The sequence below is a fragment of the Bidens hawaiensis genome, unplaced genomic scaffold (genome assembly GCF_021521415.1).
Source record: "Bidens hawaiensis isolate Kalapana, Puna unplaced genomic scaffold, B.hawaiensis_p1.1 tig00004617_1, whole genome shotgun sequence".
NCBI classification, from domain to species: domain Eukaryota; kingdom Viridiplantae; phylum Streptophyta; class Magnoliopsida; order Asterales; family Asteraceae; genus Bidens; species Bidens hawaiensis.
In genome coordinates, this window is record NW_027491281.1 from 68355 (window position 1) to 84193 (window position 15839).

At 45.6% G+C, this 15839-nt stretch overlaps 1 pseudogene; it reads left to right on the forward strand.

The window, feature by feature from the left end:
• Window positions 1-11517: 11517 nt before the first annotated feature.
• On the forward strand, window positions 11518-14203 carry LOC143627169 (inositol transporter 4-like; annotated as a pseudogene).
• The last annotated feature ends 1636 nt before the right edge of the window (window positions 14204-15839 follow it).

Consider the following 15839-nt stretch of genomic DNA (forward strand, 5'->3'; position numbering starts at 1 on the left):
GGGGATGTTATTTCCGTTTCCGCAAGCATTGCCCAGAAGATCCTTCTTGGTTTCAATTCCCTGCGGAGCGCTAGGTACGTGAAGGGTTTTGCCTGAACACTGTACCCGCGCTCGTCTTACGGTTACTTTACTTTCAAGGTGCCCCTGGCATCAATTCCCTGCGGGTGCTAGGTATGTGAAGGGTTTTGCCTTAACACTGCACCCGCACCCGTCTTATAGTTACTTTGTTGCCGGGGTATTCTTGGCTTCAATTCCCTGCGGGTGCAAGGTATGTGAAGGGTTTTGCCTTAACACTGTACCCGCGTCCGTCTTATGGTTACTTGGTTGCCAAGGTAAGGGGTGTTTTCCCGCTTACTTTTGAATCTTTTTGAATTTTGAAATTCAAAAGGTTGGTAAGGATAAGAACAATCCAAACATCTGAAACGTCGTGCGACAGTTTCTTCTGTGTCAGGACGTGCAGGAAGTTATGGTGACGTGACAGAACATGGTCATTCCAGTCGCTTTTTCAGGCGCGTGGGCGTGTTTTTTCGGGCGCGTGGCCGCGAAGTTACTGGCACGTCCTTTCAACAGCTGTTGCCAGCTTGCTTTTTGCCACGTGTCATAGTTTCATTGCACTGTCGATTTCTCTCTCCTCCGCATTAAATTCACCGCATTAATTGCGATTACTATATAAAGGGGAAGAGGGTTATTTGCAATTCACACTTTCACCTCTCTTCTTCTTCTTCTTAGTGATTTCCGGCAAATACTCCCCTTTTTCAGGCAAGCATTTTCCCGAAATCACTTTTCTTTCTGCAAAAATGTCTTCTCATGATGCTGAAGCTGTAGCCGACGATAGGAGTACTGCTGGCGAGTGCCAGTGTGCTCTACCTGTCGATCAGTACCAGTACATCGTCAGGAAGTTCATGCTCGAGTCTCTCGAGCCTGAGTTTCCTGAATCTCACCAGACTGTGTACGATGCCCCCAGTGGCAAGATCGGGGTATATGCTGCATTCTTTGTTTATGGAAACCTTAGGTTCCCATTGACAAAGTTTATGTACCGTGTCCTGGAGAGGCACGGGGTGCACCTGACCGAGGTGCATCCGATGGCGATTGCCAAGGTCCGGCACTTCGAGTGGGTGTGCCGGATTCTGGGTATTGAGCCCTACGTGGACCGCCTGATGACCTTCTATACTTGGAGGTGCGTCCAAGGGTGGTACACCCTGACAACCCGTATTAAGGGTTTAAAGATCTGCGTGACCGAGCGCAGTCTCCGATCGTGGAAGCGGGAGTTCTTCTACATCTCTGCCCGCGCCATCCCCATTGCTATGAAGTTCAAGAAGGGTCAAGCGCTTCCGAGCCTTCACGCTTCCAGCTACCAGGAGGCGGAATGGTTCGCGAAGATATCCCGGGTCCAATCTCCGGTTTACCGGTTTGCGGAGTCCGGGATGGTGCTGCTGGGGATGAGCCGGGTATGGAAGGATGCATCTCGGTTTCCTATCCTTCTCGAATACGGTTTGAACTCTATTCCTTATGGTATGTCTTGTCTTTCTTGCTGATATTAGTTTATTTTCTAACTGTTTCTTTTCTTTCAGAGGGGAATAATTTGGAGTCGCTCCTGTTCCCGCGGGAAGCTGACAGTCCCGTGCGGGTGGGCACTCGTGCTCTGGACGACAATGAGTTGCCCATCCTGGAGCAAACGGCGGATAGGTTTGTGGAGGTCTATCCGCCGGGCCAAGAGATCCTGAGCCACCGGCGGCCAGGTAAGGAGATATTTTATCCCGAACCCCTCAATGCTGTACCCGCTGTTGGAAATCCTTACATCCTATCTTCTTCTGAGGAATCCGCAGATGGTCCTCCCCTTGTGCGGAAGAAGAAGACTGCTGCCGGCGTGAAGGGGAAGGAGAAGGCCTCCACAGCTGATCCAGTGGTTCTATCTGACACGGAGTCAGATAGTGAAGAGGTGGCGGGGAAGCCCGGTGGTGAGAAGACCACTGCTCCGGAGGCTACGACCGTTACCTCCGGAGAACCAACGAAGACGACGGTGACCGGTACCAAGAGGCCGGCTCCATCGGGTTCCTCCCCGCCCGTCCGTACGTTCAGGGTCAAGAAAACCCGTAAGTATAATCATAATGCCTTTGTAGATTTGTCACTTCATAATTTTCTTTCAACACTTTCTTCTTTGTGCAGGCGTGGATGTTGACGCAATCCGGGGTGAAACGCAGGGGAGTACCTCCTCGCCAATGACGGTAGGCTCGGTCAGCCTTCCTGAGGCGTCGACCCAGTCGCCTGCGCCTGCATCCGCTGGTCCAGTTGCTCGTTCCGTCGAGCCAACTGTTCCGGCCGAGATGACGTCACCGCCGGCCGTGAGTGCGATTTTTACAGCATCCTTCACGGAACCGGCGGTTACTGCTGCTTTTAAGGAGGCGGCGACCGCGGCGGAGACCACGACGGCGACCACGGCGGCTGCCACCATGCCCGCACCACCGGTCTTTGCCACCTTCCCATCTGCCTGACCTGTTGGATGGATTTCCTTTAGGTTCAGGTGATGGGTTTGGCGGATATCGGCCTGTCATTGACCCTACAGGTGCGTAGGGTTCCTTTGTTTTCCCCCTTTTTTTTATCATCTTTTCCTTACTGTCTTTGTTTCTTTTGCAGTGTCGGATTCCAATGAAGTGTATGTTCCACGATGGAACATACGCCGAGGAACAACCCTTCGTACCCCTGTGGAGTGCGTGGACTGGGCTCGCCACGCTGCTCCTCATGGTGCGTTGGGGGAAGCCATGGCTAGCTACCAGGAGGGTAGGCTAACCAATGAGCTTCGGGTTCTCCAGGCCCGGATGCATCCGCGCATCGAGCTGCTTTGTCGTGAAAACGACAAGTTGAAAGCAGCTCGCGCCAAAGACGTATCTGAAGCGCGTGCTCTCCGGGAGGAGAACCAACAGCTGGCGGCAGCTGCCGCCGCCAAGGAGAAGGCCTTCAAGGCCCTCGAGGTTGAAGTTCAGGCGCGACTCGAGGCCCGTTCCAAGGCTGCCCAAGCTGTGAATGAACAGCTTCGGCTGGCCAGGGAAACTGCACGAAACGCAACCGAGAGGGCTGCCCAGGCTGAAGCCGTTGCTGAGCCTCTGCGTTTGGAGAATGAGGAGCTGAAAGGCAAATTAGAGGCTCTCCAACGCGCTCATGATGCCTTGGCAATGGAAGATGCCAAGAAACTCCAGGAAATCCTGGACCAGAGGGGGGTGCTTGACCAAACCGAGCGGAAGCTTAAGGGCGTCGAAAAGGCTGCCGCTAAGGAAGTTTTACTTGCCAACCTTAACAAGAGCGAAGCCGAACGCGCCCATACCGAAGCTCAAGCTGCCCTCCAATGGCTTCTTCGAGAAGCGTTGCCTCAGGTATGTTTAGATTTATCTTCACGCATTTCTTTTGTAAGAAAATGTTCTAATACTTGTATTTTTTTTCTTTGTAGGTTGTGCGTCGGGTCTTTTCAGAGACCTCCTACGATGATGCTATGACCGCAGCCCTCAACGCTTCTCATGATGATGGGGAAAAGGCCGGCTTCATGCTTGGTCTAGGGTTTGTTGAGAAAGGCGTCCCGCCTTCCAACTTCCCTTTGTTCGATGTGGATACCGAAGCCATTTACGACCAAGCATTGAACCAATACGCCGCCTTCCCGCATCCAGTGGTGGAAAAGGTGGATGAAGTAGCTGTTGCTGATGATGGGTTAGCTGTCCTCAAAGCTTTCCTCGAACCACCCCGTTCTTCTGACGGAGCGGGTCCTAGTGGAGGCGGCCCTGAAGCTTGACCCCGAAGATCCCTTTCCATTGCTTAGACTTGTATAGATTCTCTTCTAGGCGGGTAGTAACCCGGCCATTCTTGTAATATATTATTGAAATATAAATCTTTTTTGCGTATAAGATTGTTATTTCCTTCTTTGGATTCCTTGCTTTATAAACTCATGACTTGCATACTTAGTTTAAGTTAGCAATTTTTCAAGTGTTCTAGAATAAGTTAACCTCTTGAACGTGGTTGATGATGGGTTAAAGTTTCGCTTCCTCTTTCGTGATTGTGCAGGTAGAACCGTCACTTGCACTTGGTAGGATGGCTAAACTTTAACCTTTATCTGACCTGCGTGCAGGTTTTCCTCATTTCTAAGTATTTAGGATAAGTTAACCTTTGAACGTGGTTGATAGTGGGTTAAAGTTTCGCTTCCTCCTTCGTGATTGTGCGGATAGAACCGTCACTTGCACTTGGTAGGATGGCTAAACTTTACCCATACCTGACCTGCGTGTAGGGTTTCCTTTTTTCCTTTTTTTTTTTTTTTTTTTATTTTTTTATTTTTTTAGGATAACCTTTGAACGTGGTAAATGATAGTTTAAAGTTTTGCTTCCTTATTTGTGATTGTGCGGATAAGACCGTCACTTGCACTTACAAGGATGGCTAAACTTTACTTACATCATACCTGCGTGTAGGTTTCCCTTATTTTTAACGTTGTGTTTATGCGGGTCTTGCCGCCTTCCACACGTAACGACTTACTTCTCCCCCTTTATGTGGTAAACACCGGCACCAGTGGGGAGTTCATAAGAATAAAGGTAAACACATTATGAAAGGAGAATCATTTCCATTAGAAGTGGCTCTTGGCCTTTTCTTTACAAGTTTTGGAATTGATCTACATATAACATTTGCGTAATTGAGCTCCATTCCATGTTCTTGGGATGGGAGTGCCATCGAGCCTTTCGAGCCGGTATGCGCCCTTTCCCAGAACTTGTTTGATAACATATGGCCCTTCCCAGACTGGGGCCAACTTTCCTGGGCGTTCTTGGTTCGAAGCCTCGTTGTTACGCAGTATGTAGTCTCCTTCCTTGAAGTTGCAGAGTTTTACCCGCGTGTTGTAGTACTTTTGCATTTGTCGTTTGTAATTCTCTTCACGCACTGCGGCTAAGTCTCTGCGTTCCTCGGTTAGCATAAGATCCAACCGTCTTTCCGCATCATTGTCTTCTGGCTGACTCAAGACCCTTGGTGAGGGTAGACCAATTTCGACCGGGACCATGGCTTCCGTGCCATAAGTGAGGCTGAACGGGGTTTCCCCCGTACTGGCCTTCTTCAGCGTTCTGTTTGCCCAAAGGACGTGCGGAAGCTCGTCCACCCAGCCGGATCTGTGTTTCAAAAGTCTTTTCTTGATGCCTTCGACGATGCTCTTGTTTGCTCTCTCCACCTCACCATTACCTTGCGGGTGTGCCACTGAGGTAAAGGTGTGGGTGATTTGAAGTTCTTTCAGCCACTGTTGTAGCTTCTTGTCAGCAAAGTTGGTGCCGTTATCGCTCACCAAATTCTGTGGAAGTCCAAAACGACAAATTATAAATTCCCAAATAAATTTTTTGATATGCTTTGCGGTTGTTTGGGCTAAAGGTTTTGCTTCTATCCACTTGGTGAAGTAGTCGATGGCTACCACTAGGAACTGAACATTTCCTGCTGCTGTAGGAAATGGGCCTGTCACATCGATGGCCCACTTCTGAAATGGCCACGAAGAAGTGACTGGAACCAGTTCGTTTTTTGGGCGATGCGTGTTAGGTGCGTAAAGCTGGCAAGACCTGCATTTTCTGATGTATGCCAGTGCATCCGTATGCATCCCCGGCCAAAAGTATCCCGCGTTGTTTAGCTTGGCTACAACAGCGCGGGGGCCTGCGTGTACCCCACAGATGCCTTCGTGTACTTCCCTTAGGAGGTAGTCGGCATCTTGGTTGTCCACGCATCTCAAGAGTGGGCCAAGAAAGTTACGTCTGTAAAGGATGTCATTGACGAGTTGATAATTCAGTGCTTTACAGCGTAGTTTTCTTGCCTGTGTTTTTGACTCTGGTAGTATTCCTGCTGCAAGGTAATTTATTATTGGTGTCATCCATGTTTCTGTATTGTTCTGGATGACACAAATTTCCTTGTGCGGGACTGATGGTGCTTCGAGGAGTTCAATGCGGATGTCCTTTCCCAAGTGGGTGAAGGCTAGTGATGCAAGCTTGCTTAACGCATCCGCAGATTTGTTTTCGCTGCGCTTGACGTGTATGACTTTACAATCACTAAAATCACGCATAAGGGTTTTTGCCTGGGCGAGGTACAGGGCCATGGTGTCATTCACAGCCGTGTATGTTCCATTTATTTGGTTGGCCACCAGCATGGAATCCACGTGGGCTTCTAAGTTTTTCACTCCCATCTTACGCGCAATTCTCAAACCGGCCAAGAATGCTTCATATTCGGCTTCGTTATTCGTACTTGGAAAGTCCAGCCGAATAGCGTAAGTATATTCTTGGCCTGCTGGGTTGGTTAATTTTAACCCTGCGCCTGAACCCTCGTTACTGGCTGCTCCATCAGTGTAGAGTCGCCAGACATCATTGACGTCCTGTGCTGGGGAGGGTTGAGCCTCCTCCTGGCACTCTTTTTCCCGCGAAACGGGGACTTCTGCAATAAAATCGGCCAAGACCTGGCCTTTTATGGCTGGTCTTGACTTGTACTTAATTGCATATTCTCCCAATTCAATTGCCCATTTGGCTAGACGTCCCGATAATTCGGGTTTGCCTAGAACATTTGAGAGTTTGAAGTTGGTGAGAATGGTGATTGGGTGGCCCTGGAAATATCGTCTTAACCTGCGTGAAGCGTGTATAAGTGCTAAGACCAATTTTTCGAGGGTAGAGTACCGGGTTTCTACGTCTGTTAGTACACGGCTAACATAATAGATTGGCATCTGGATGCCCTTTCGTTCTACTAGCAAGACTGCCCCGGTTGCTCTATCTGTTGCGGAAAGGTATAGGATTAACTCCTCTCCCGCTTGTGGTGCTGTAAGCGTTGGGAGTTCGATCAGGCGTGACCGAATCTCCTGAAAAGCTGCTTCCGCTTCTGGTGTCCAGCGGAAGTGCGTTTTCTTCAAGCAGTTTCTCAGTGTTGACACGAAAGGAAACGACTTATCCGCATGGTTTGCCAAGAAGCGATTAAGTGCGACTAGTCGCCCATTCAGTGTCTGAGCCTGTTTGATGGTGGTAGGTGATTCCATTTTAACAATGGCTTCGACCTTTTCAGGGTTCGCTCTAAAGCCATCTTTAGTAACAATGACTCCCAAGAACTTTCCTTCTTCCATCCCAAATGAACACTTGCTCGGGTTGAGCTTCATGTTTATCTTTCGGAGCGTGTTGAAAGTTTCTTCAATGTCTTTCAACATTGCCTCAGGCTCGAGGCTTTTGATGACCAAATCATCCATATAGACTTCCAAGTTTCTCCCGATTTGGGCATGAAACTCTTTGTCCATTAGTCGTTGGTACGTGGACCCTGCATTCTTAAGTCCGAATGGCATCATTTTATAACAAAATGTACCATCGGGCGTCCGAAATGCGGTTTTGTCCTGGTCATCAATGGCCATGTGGATTTGGTGGTACCCCTTATACGCATCCAAGAAGCATTTAAGGCGAAATGGCGCCAACGAATCCACTTTGAGATCAATTTCTGGTAACGGATAACAATCTTTGGGGCATGCTTTGTTCAAATCTTTGAAATCTATGCACATGCGCCATTGTTTGTTATTCTTCGGTACCATTACGGGATTTGCAACCCATGTTTGATATCTACTAACGCGTACGATGCCTGCGTCAAGGAGTTCCTTGACTTGGGTTCTACACGCGTTAGTTTGTTCAGGCCCCATTACCCTGCGCTTTTGTACGATTGGCGTAACAGCCGGATCGCATTTGAGCTTATGCTCCGCCTTACTTCGGGGTACACCAGTCATGTCAGCTGGTGTCCACGCAAAGATGTCAGCGTTTTTCTGCAGTAAGCGCTTGAGTAAGGTGCGGGTGGGATCAACAATTGTTGGTCCAATGGTAACGGCCTGGTCGGGGTATTTGCCATTGAAGGCCCATTTTTCCGGTTCAGTGACGGTTGGTTTAGCCTTCTTCGGTTTGGGTTTAGATGAGACAGATGCAATGCATACCTGGGGAATGCCAGAGATCATTGCTACACCCTCAGCTGTTGGCCATCCCATCATGCCGTGGACTGAAGATACCACGGCGTTGAATCTTGCCATCCCATCTCTTCCGAATAGGATGTCGTATGTGTGGTGTGGCTTTTTCATCACGACAAAATCCACGTCTTCTGTGCGTGAATGATTCCCATCAGTAAGAGTAACGGGGAAAGATAGGATACCCAGGGGTGTTTCTGTACTGCCATCAAACCCTTCCATTGAAGCGTAGACCGTTTCCAAGCGTTCCTTGTCTTCATCATCCAGCTTATCAAAGAACTGCATGTACATCACTGTCGACGAAGCGCCGTTGTCAGCAAGAGTGCGGGAGGTGATGTAGTGCCCCAGCTGGCTTCTGATGACGATGGGGCCTTCTTTGCTGGGGCCTCCTGGCACTCGCGGGAAGCGCACCTCAGCTTCCTTCCACGCGCATGGTTCTATCACCCGTCTTTTTCTTCCTCTGACCTTGCCATGAACCGTGTTGATGCTGATGTCGACGGGCTTTCGTCCGTTACCTCTGTACCGGTTGTCATTCCTTCCTCCCTTCCTGATCGATGCCACGAGATGTGCAAGCCTTCCATCCTTAACAAATGTTTCAATAATATCCTTCAAGGATGTGCACTCTTCAGTACCATGACCCTTTGTCCCGTGGAAATCACAGGATTTGCTTTGATCCGCATTAGGTTTCTGCCGGATCGATGGGGCTTTGGGCCATGGCAATTTTTCCGTGGCAAATATCTCCGTGACGCTCTTTGTGAGTGGCGTCCACCGGTGTTTTCGATTTGAAGGGTGTGTGTTGTCCCTTCCGCCAACAAGAGGGCGAGAGCTGGATGAGGTGTCAAAGTTTACCCTTGACTGCCAAATACCTAGCCTCCTCTTTTTGTTCTGCCGGGCGATCCGGACATTGTTCTCTCTTGTCCTCTGCGTGTAGAGGTGCGTACTCTGGGGAAGGTCCCTTCCCAGTTGCTTTTCCGTCTCGGCAAAGCGCTTTGCCGCCGTCATGATGGCATCCCATGTGGATGGCATGCCATCCTTACCCGTCAACGTGCGGATAAGTTCTGGGTATTCGGCGCCTTGGATGAAGGCGGCGCGAACCAGATCCTCACTTATGTTGTCGAGACTAAGCTTTTTGGAGTTGAAGCGAGTGATGAAGTCTAGTAAAGATTCATCCTCCTCTCTCACGCAGTTGAGGATCGTCCACTGCTCTTCAGTGTACTTCCTCTGTTGGCTGAAGTGCTGGCTGAACTTGTTCTGAAAGTCCGCCCAGTCATATATGTGGTGGATCGGTAAACGATCGAACCATGCCCTGGCTGCTCCGACCAGAGTCATCTGGAACATGTAGCACCACGTGGGTTCCGTCCAGTTGCTGACGGTAGCCCCCGCAATGAACCTGTTCAGATGGTCGTCTGGGTCGGATAGACCATCATAAGTGCCAATGTTTGACATTTGTTTGGCACTTCTCGGGGCGATTGCCTCCGCAATGTCTCTTGCGAATTTTGACCTTCCTGCATTTGTAGCAGTTGGTCTAAAGGTTTTGGAGAAGTCACGCGGGTTTCTCTCCGCGATTGGTTTAAAAGCTTCCCCAAAATTCCTTTTTGGTTGGACGTCCGTGTCCTTACGCTTCCCTTTCGCCTTATGGCGAGGGTTCGCGTCGGTATCAGACTCTAACTCGTCTTCTGAGTACTCGCAGTCACTGCTCATATTGAGGTGTTGGCGAGTACTGGTGAATTCGTCAGCCTGTTGAGCTGAACGCAAGCGTTCATCCAATTCGGCTTGGAATTCTCTTTGCCGTGCTTCGGCCCACGCCTTCACTTGATCTAGTGTTTGGCGAGGGACCTTCGTTCGTTTTTCCCGTTGGGTATCGGTGAACCCCAATGGAATATTTACTCCACTTGCCCCGGCTTGGGTAGTCGGGGGTAGTGTTCGTAAGGATTGTATAACCGCCGGTGTTCCCCCCAGTTGCTGGGGTGGTTACCGGGGTTTCTTGGTCAGTTACAGGCCTTTGGACCGGAGTAACGTTAACCATTTCTTCAGAAATTGTGAACTAAAATAGTTCTAGCTTTTATGCACGGATGGCGCCAATGAAGAAACACTAAGTGACCCGGTACAGATTATAGATAATCTGGGGGGTTAAGTAATGTTTCCCACGAATGAGGTCTAGCTGAGAAGGCTGTTCTTCAGGAGACCTGCAAAACAAACACCGTAAGCTCGTCACTGAGAAGGGGGGGGGGTTCCTCCTTGTGACCACCCTCCGGCGTGAGAATCAGACTAGGTTGCTCTGAATATAAGTGTATATTAAGAGATTGCTAGATAACTGGATAGCAGATGATCTTACCATTCCAAGATGTTGGAGTATTTATAGCCGAAGGTAGGTTTTCTAGAAGGTACAGCCGGCTGAATAGTATTCCTGTTCAACCAACAGTGGATTACGCACAGGCCATACTGGTTGGTGGGTAGGTTACGGCCAACAGTAACAAAGTCGGCTGCACTATTCCACCAACTGTAGACTATGCACGTCCCACTTACTGTGGATTGTACGCAGGCCATGCTGGTTGGTGAATAGGTTACGGCCAACAGTAACACTATTCCACCAACTGTAGGCTGCGCATGCTCCACAGTAAGGGTTGGTGAGTAGGCAGCGGCTAATAGTGACAAACAGTACTAGAGGGTGCTCCTCCTCGCACTGTTGTCGGTGAGCTGTCACCCTGTGATTGGCTCATGGGCTGTTCTGGTCAGATCGTCTGTCCTATCCATACCTTGGTAGGTATGGTACAAAAGATCTTTCAGAATCAGACTGGCTCATTTGGGCGGGATTGTTCCCGCCTTGCTCATTCCTTCACGTGACTGCTGAAGTAGCTAGTGTCTTGTGCGTGTAGCCCTGCTGTCTGCGGGTAGCCTTCCCTGATGGCTTGTATCCGCAACTGCGGGAACAGGCGGGGGTACTTCACCATTGGGAGGCTTTCCCTGCGTGTACAGCTTGCGTACTGCGCGTAAGATTCTATGAGCATGGTGGGTCCTGCGGGGAGCAGATGGCCTTTGCGCAGACGTCCCTGTTCAAGGTGAGTCTTGCGGGACCAACTGGTCTCTGCTGGGACCTACCTCTTCACTCGTTAATATCTAATAATGTTTATTAGATCATCAAGTTAATCCAATAACACTAAATCATGTTGATAACGCTAAAATTACCAACAGTATATATATTCTTGCATAAGAAAGATGAATGTTGATATCCAAATAAAGCAGGGCCAGCCCACAAAGTAACTTAAAAGAAGCCCAGGTAACTAACAAGAATCTTCTGGTCATCTGGTCATCTACCTTCTTTCTTTTATTTTTTTTATCACCCATAGGGTTGAGGTGTCTGTTAGGATTTTAACACTATAGTAGCCAGGTAGGTCCGCCACTGTTCATCCTGTTTTTTCGTAGATTATTATGTTGTTTGTTCATCTTGCATGCATGCATCAGTAGTACTAGCAAATCTTGATCTTGGTTTGCTGATCATAGAGTACTTTACTTTTGCATCATTACAGATTGCTTCCAGAAGAAACTGGAATATGGAAGCAGGAGGCGTTGTGAAGGCGGATGAGACGGCGTATTCGGAGTGTTTTAAGACCATTTGGCATACACCTTATATAATGTTGCTTGCTCTTACAGCTGGTATTGGAGGGCTATTATTTGGTTATGATACAGGTACTGAAGTATTTGGGTACTTCTAATTTGTTTAATGGTTGGAGGATATTTTTATTCATGGTTGAATCTAATTATTCGATCAGGAGTTATTTCGGGTGCCTCTCTATATATTCGAGACGATTTTCAAGACGTCGAAAGGCATACGTGGTTGCAGGTACCTAGCTAGCTAAATATAAGTTAATAAGTCATTCATGATGTTAAAAAAACCATATAATTTGAAGGAAACCATAGTTAGCATGGCTGTAGCTGGAGCTATTGTTGGTGCAGCAATTGGTGGATGGATGAATGATAGATACGGTAGGAAAAAGACCATATTATGTGCTGACATATTGTTCTGTCTTGGTTCAATTACCATGGCTCTAGCTCCCAAACCATGGGTCATAATTCTTGGTAGACTTTTAGTCGGTTTGGGCGTTGGACTCGTCTCCATCACATCACCTTTATACATATCCGAAGTTTCTCCTGCTCGAATAAGAGGCGCACTTGTTAGCACCAATGGTTTACTCCTTACCGGAGGACAGTTCTTATCGTACCTCATTAATTTAGCTTTTTCTAAGGTAATTAATTTAACCACAATCATACCTAATTGTTTGTTGTTGGATTGGTAATTTTTTTATTATGAGTTTGATACAGACATGAGGAAATTGGCGTCGGATGCTTGGGATTGCGGGAGTTCCACCATTGGTGCAGTTTATATTGATGTGCTTTCTACCCGAGTCACCAAGATGGTTGTATCGCCAGGTAGCTAGAGATCATAGTTTATGACATGACACTTTAACACACGACACGACATGACATGACATGACTCGAAACACAATTGAACGAGTAGGGGCTGTTTGTTTACGTCTGAATGGAACCATTCAGATACATCTGATTCATTCAGACTTCAAACTGTTAGGTTTCAAACAGAAAAACATCTGAATGGTTAAAATTATGTCTGAATCATTCAGACTTACTGTTGTTGCTGAATGAGACAGTCGCTCATTCAGATTTGAATGAACCAAACAGCCCCTAAGTGTTTTGGGTCATAAGCGAGTTAGCAATGCTTGTTCATCCGTTAATTTGGCTCTGACTGAATGCACAAATATAAAGAGAAACCTTTTGACATAAATTTGATATGATATTGAACGCATAAACAATTATTTTTTCAAAGAATCAGATGTTATTTCAATTAGAAATAAATAGATGCTTATGGTTTGTCACATGATCCAGCCTGTTGAGACGTCTCCGTCCATTACTTATGGCCGGTTACCCCAAATGTTATATTGTTTTAAGGTTTGTACCATATTCTAGTTCATTTGGTTTGTCTAGTTGATCCAAAACACGAGTTTTCTGATGTATGTTTATGTGTCAATATGGCATCCCTTTGATCAGAATAAGATAACCGAGGCGCACAATATACTCAAAAAGATTTATCCAACAAACGAATTGGAGGAAGAAATGAAAGCTTTGCAATCATCTATCCAAACCGAAAAAAGAAGCCGAAGGATCCTTAGGAGATGGTATATTTTCAAAGATAAAAAGTGCATGGGCTAATAAGGTTGTTAGAAGAGGACTATATGCCGGTTTCACGCTTCAAGTTGCACAACAATTTGTTGGAATCAATACCGTCATGTACTACAGTCCCACCATTGTGCAACTTGCAGGATTCGCTTCCAACCGGACAGCATTAGCACTATCGCTTATCACCACGGGACTCAATTCGTTTGGTACCGTGTTAAGTATGTTGTTCGTTGACAGGTTTGGAAGGCGGAATTTGATCATTATCTCAATGGTTGGGATTATTACTTGCCTTGTGGCTTTATCAGTTTTGTTCTTTCAAGCTTCGGCTCATGCTCCTCGTGTGGATATTATGGAGTCGAATCATTTTGGGGTTAATTATACGTGTTCGGATCTTACAACATCAACAAATCCATCATCATGGAACTGTATGACTTGCTTAAGAGCATCCTCCAACTGTGCTTTTTGTGCCTAGTAACGAAAATATTGTAAGTTTTAATCCTTTGGATATTTTGTTTCATACCATTTAATACTTTATTGTCTAATAAACCAAACTGCAGTATAATCCTGGGGCATGTTTGGCTGTGGACACCATCACTAGAGACGCTTGTCGAGGACAACATCGAACATGGTGACACCTACGGTTGCCCAAGCAAGTTTGGGATTTTCACAGTTCTACTCCTCGGGCTATACATCTTATGTTACGCTCCTGGGATCGGGACAGTGCCTTGGATAGTGAATTCAGAGATATACCCGTTAAGATACCGTGGCATTGGTGGGGGGATTGCAGCGGTTTCAAACTGGGTTGCAAATCTAGTTATAAGCGAAACGTTTCTAATGTTAACTGAGAAGTTAGGGTCTTCTGGTACGTTTCTGCTTTTCGCAGGGTTCTCGACCGTGGGACTTGTGGCTATATTTTTTCTCATCCCGGAGACGAAAGGGCTGCAGCTTGAGGAGGTTGAGAAGATGCTAGAGAAAGGATATCGACCGAGGTTTTGGTGCACTCAAGATCACAAAGATATCAAGCCTGCCTGCAGCTTCTTAGGTTAATTTATGGTTATATATGTTTCCATAAATAATAAAAGTAGGTTAGTACAAAACCGCATACAAAAATGAGTTGTAAACATAATAATCTCTCTATATCAAGATACAATTTTAACGCTTGAATATTATGATATATAGAGGTTAGTAGACATGATGTCAACTAATATCCGTGTGAAGAGCCCCATTGTGGTTTATGTGGCCTAAACCATATATATGCAAGAGTGCTTGGCTTCATATCCACTAATATCCCAATAGGGGTCTAACACTAACTAACTGTATATTTGAACTAATTGTTCAGTGCGCGGATGCTCAAATTAACTATACATATTCACCGTCATGTGTCACAATTACGTGAATAACTAATGAATTGGTATATACATGATTTACTAACTACATTTGAAAATTGACTTTAATCTCATCGACCAATTTTCTCTACAAATTGGTATATACATGAATTACTAACTATTTAATATTTTTTTAATCAATCCATGTAAGACACTAATTTCTAATATACTACATAGAGAAAGATGTGTTAACCAGGACTAGATAATAATACAAAAAAATATATTTCTTGGCCGACCAGATTTGTTTTTGAGAGGCCAAATTAATAAAAATCCAAAAAAGAAACCACTTGCTAGTGAAAAGAACCAACAAACAAAGCACTATAAAGGAAAGATAACCAGTTGAACATACACTATTTTCCCAATCTAAACCCACATATACGAGGAAAAGAAAAGAAACAACAAACAAAATACAAACTATAAAGGAAAGATAAGAAAGTTGAACCTACACTATGTCCAATTGTCCATCCTTACAAACATTTATCCACAAAAATCCAATTAGTGACCATTCAAGACTACTACTCAGTGCTACCAATTATTGCTGTTTAAATAAAAAAGTGCTACCAATTATTGTTAATGTTAAAAAATGCTACTAAATATTACACTTAGTACAATTGACATAATTTCATCTCTTACACACGCACACTACCGAAAAATGTTATCTTAACATGGTGATGATACCAAGAGCGGATCCAATACCTCGAGTTATCTTTATTTCATTGAAACGGGTAGGTTATTAAAAACCACATCATTATCGTCCAACATGAATTACCGATGCCATAAGTTATTGAAATAGGCTACCCAAAACTCGATTTGAAAAATCGAGTTTTGATTAGGATGCTATGTTGATATATTCCAGTTAATATTTGTATTTAATGAAGACTATAAAGGGCATGTATGTTTTATCTAGATATTTTAATTTATTTGAAATATAGGATAGATCAAGTGTTTCATATATACAACTTGGATTATACAATAGTTACCATCGTTATTTATAAGATAAAAATCTGTTTAGTAAAATAAAATAGAAACATAATAGTAATAACAACAACAACTACCAAGATTAAAAGACAATGGTGTCTATAAATATCAACACTCAAAGCATATATATCCCAACATAACACAACACAACACGACAAACACTTGTCTATAAATATCAATCAGTTTTGTTTAATTTCCTATAATGCATTCCAAATCCTTTTAACAATCTCCCTCTAGCTTCAACATGTAAGTCATCTTTCTTTCTTCATCGTACATTCGAATGTTTATGTTTCGGTTTTCGATCTTTCGAAGATTTATGG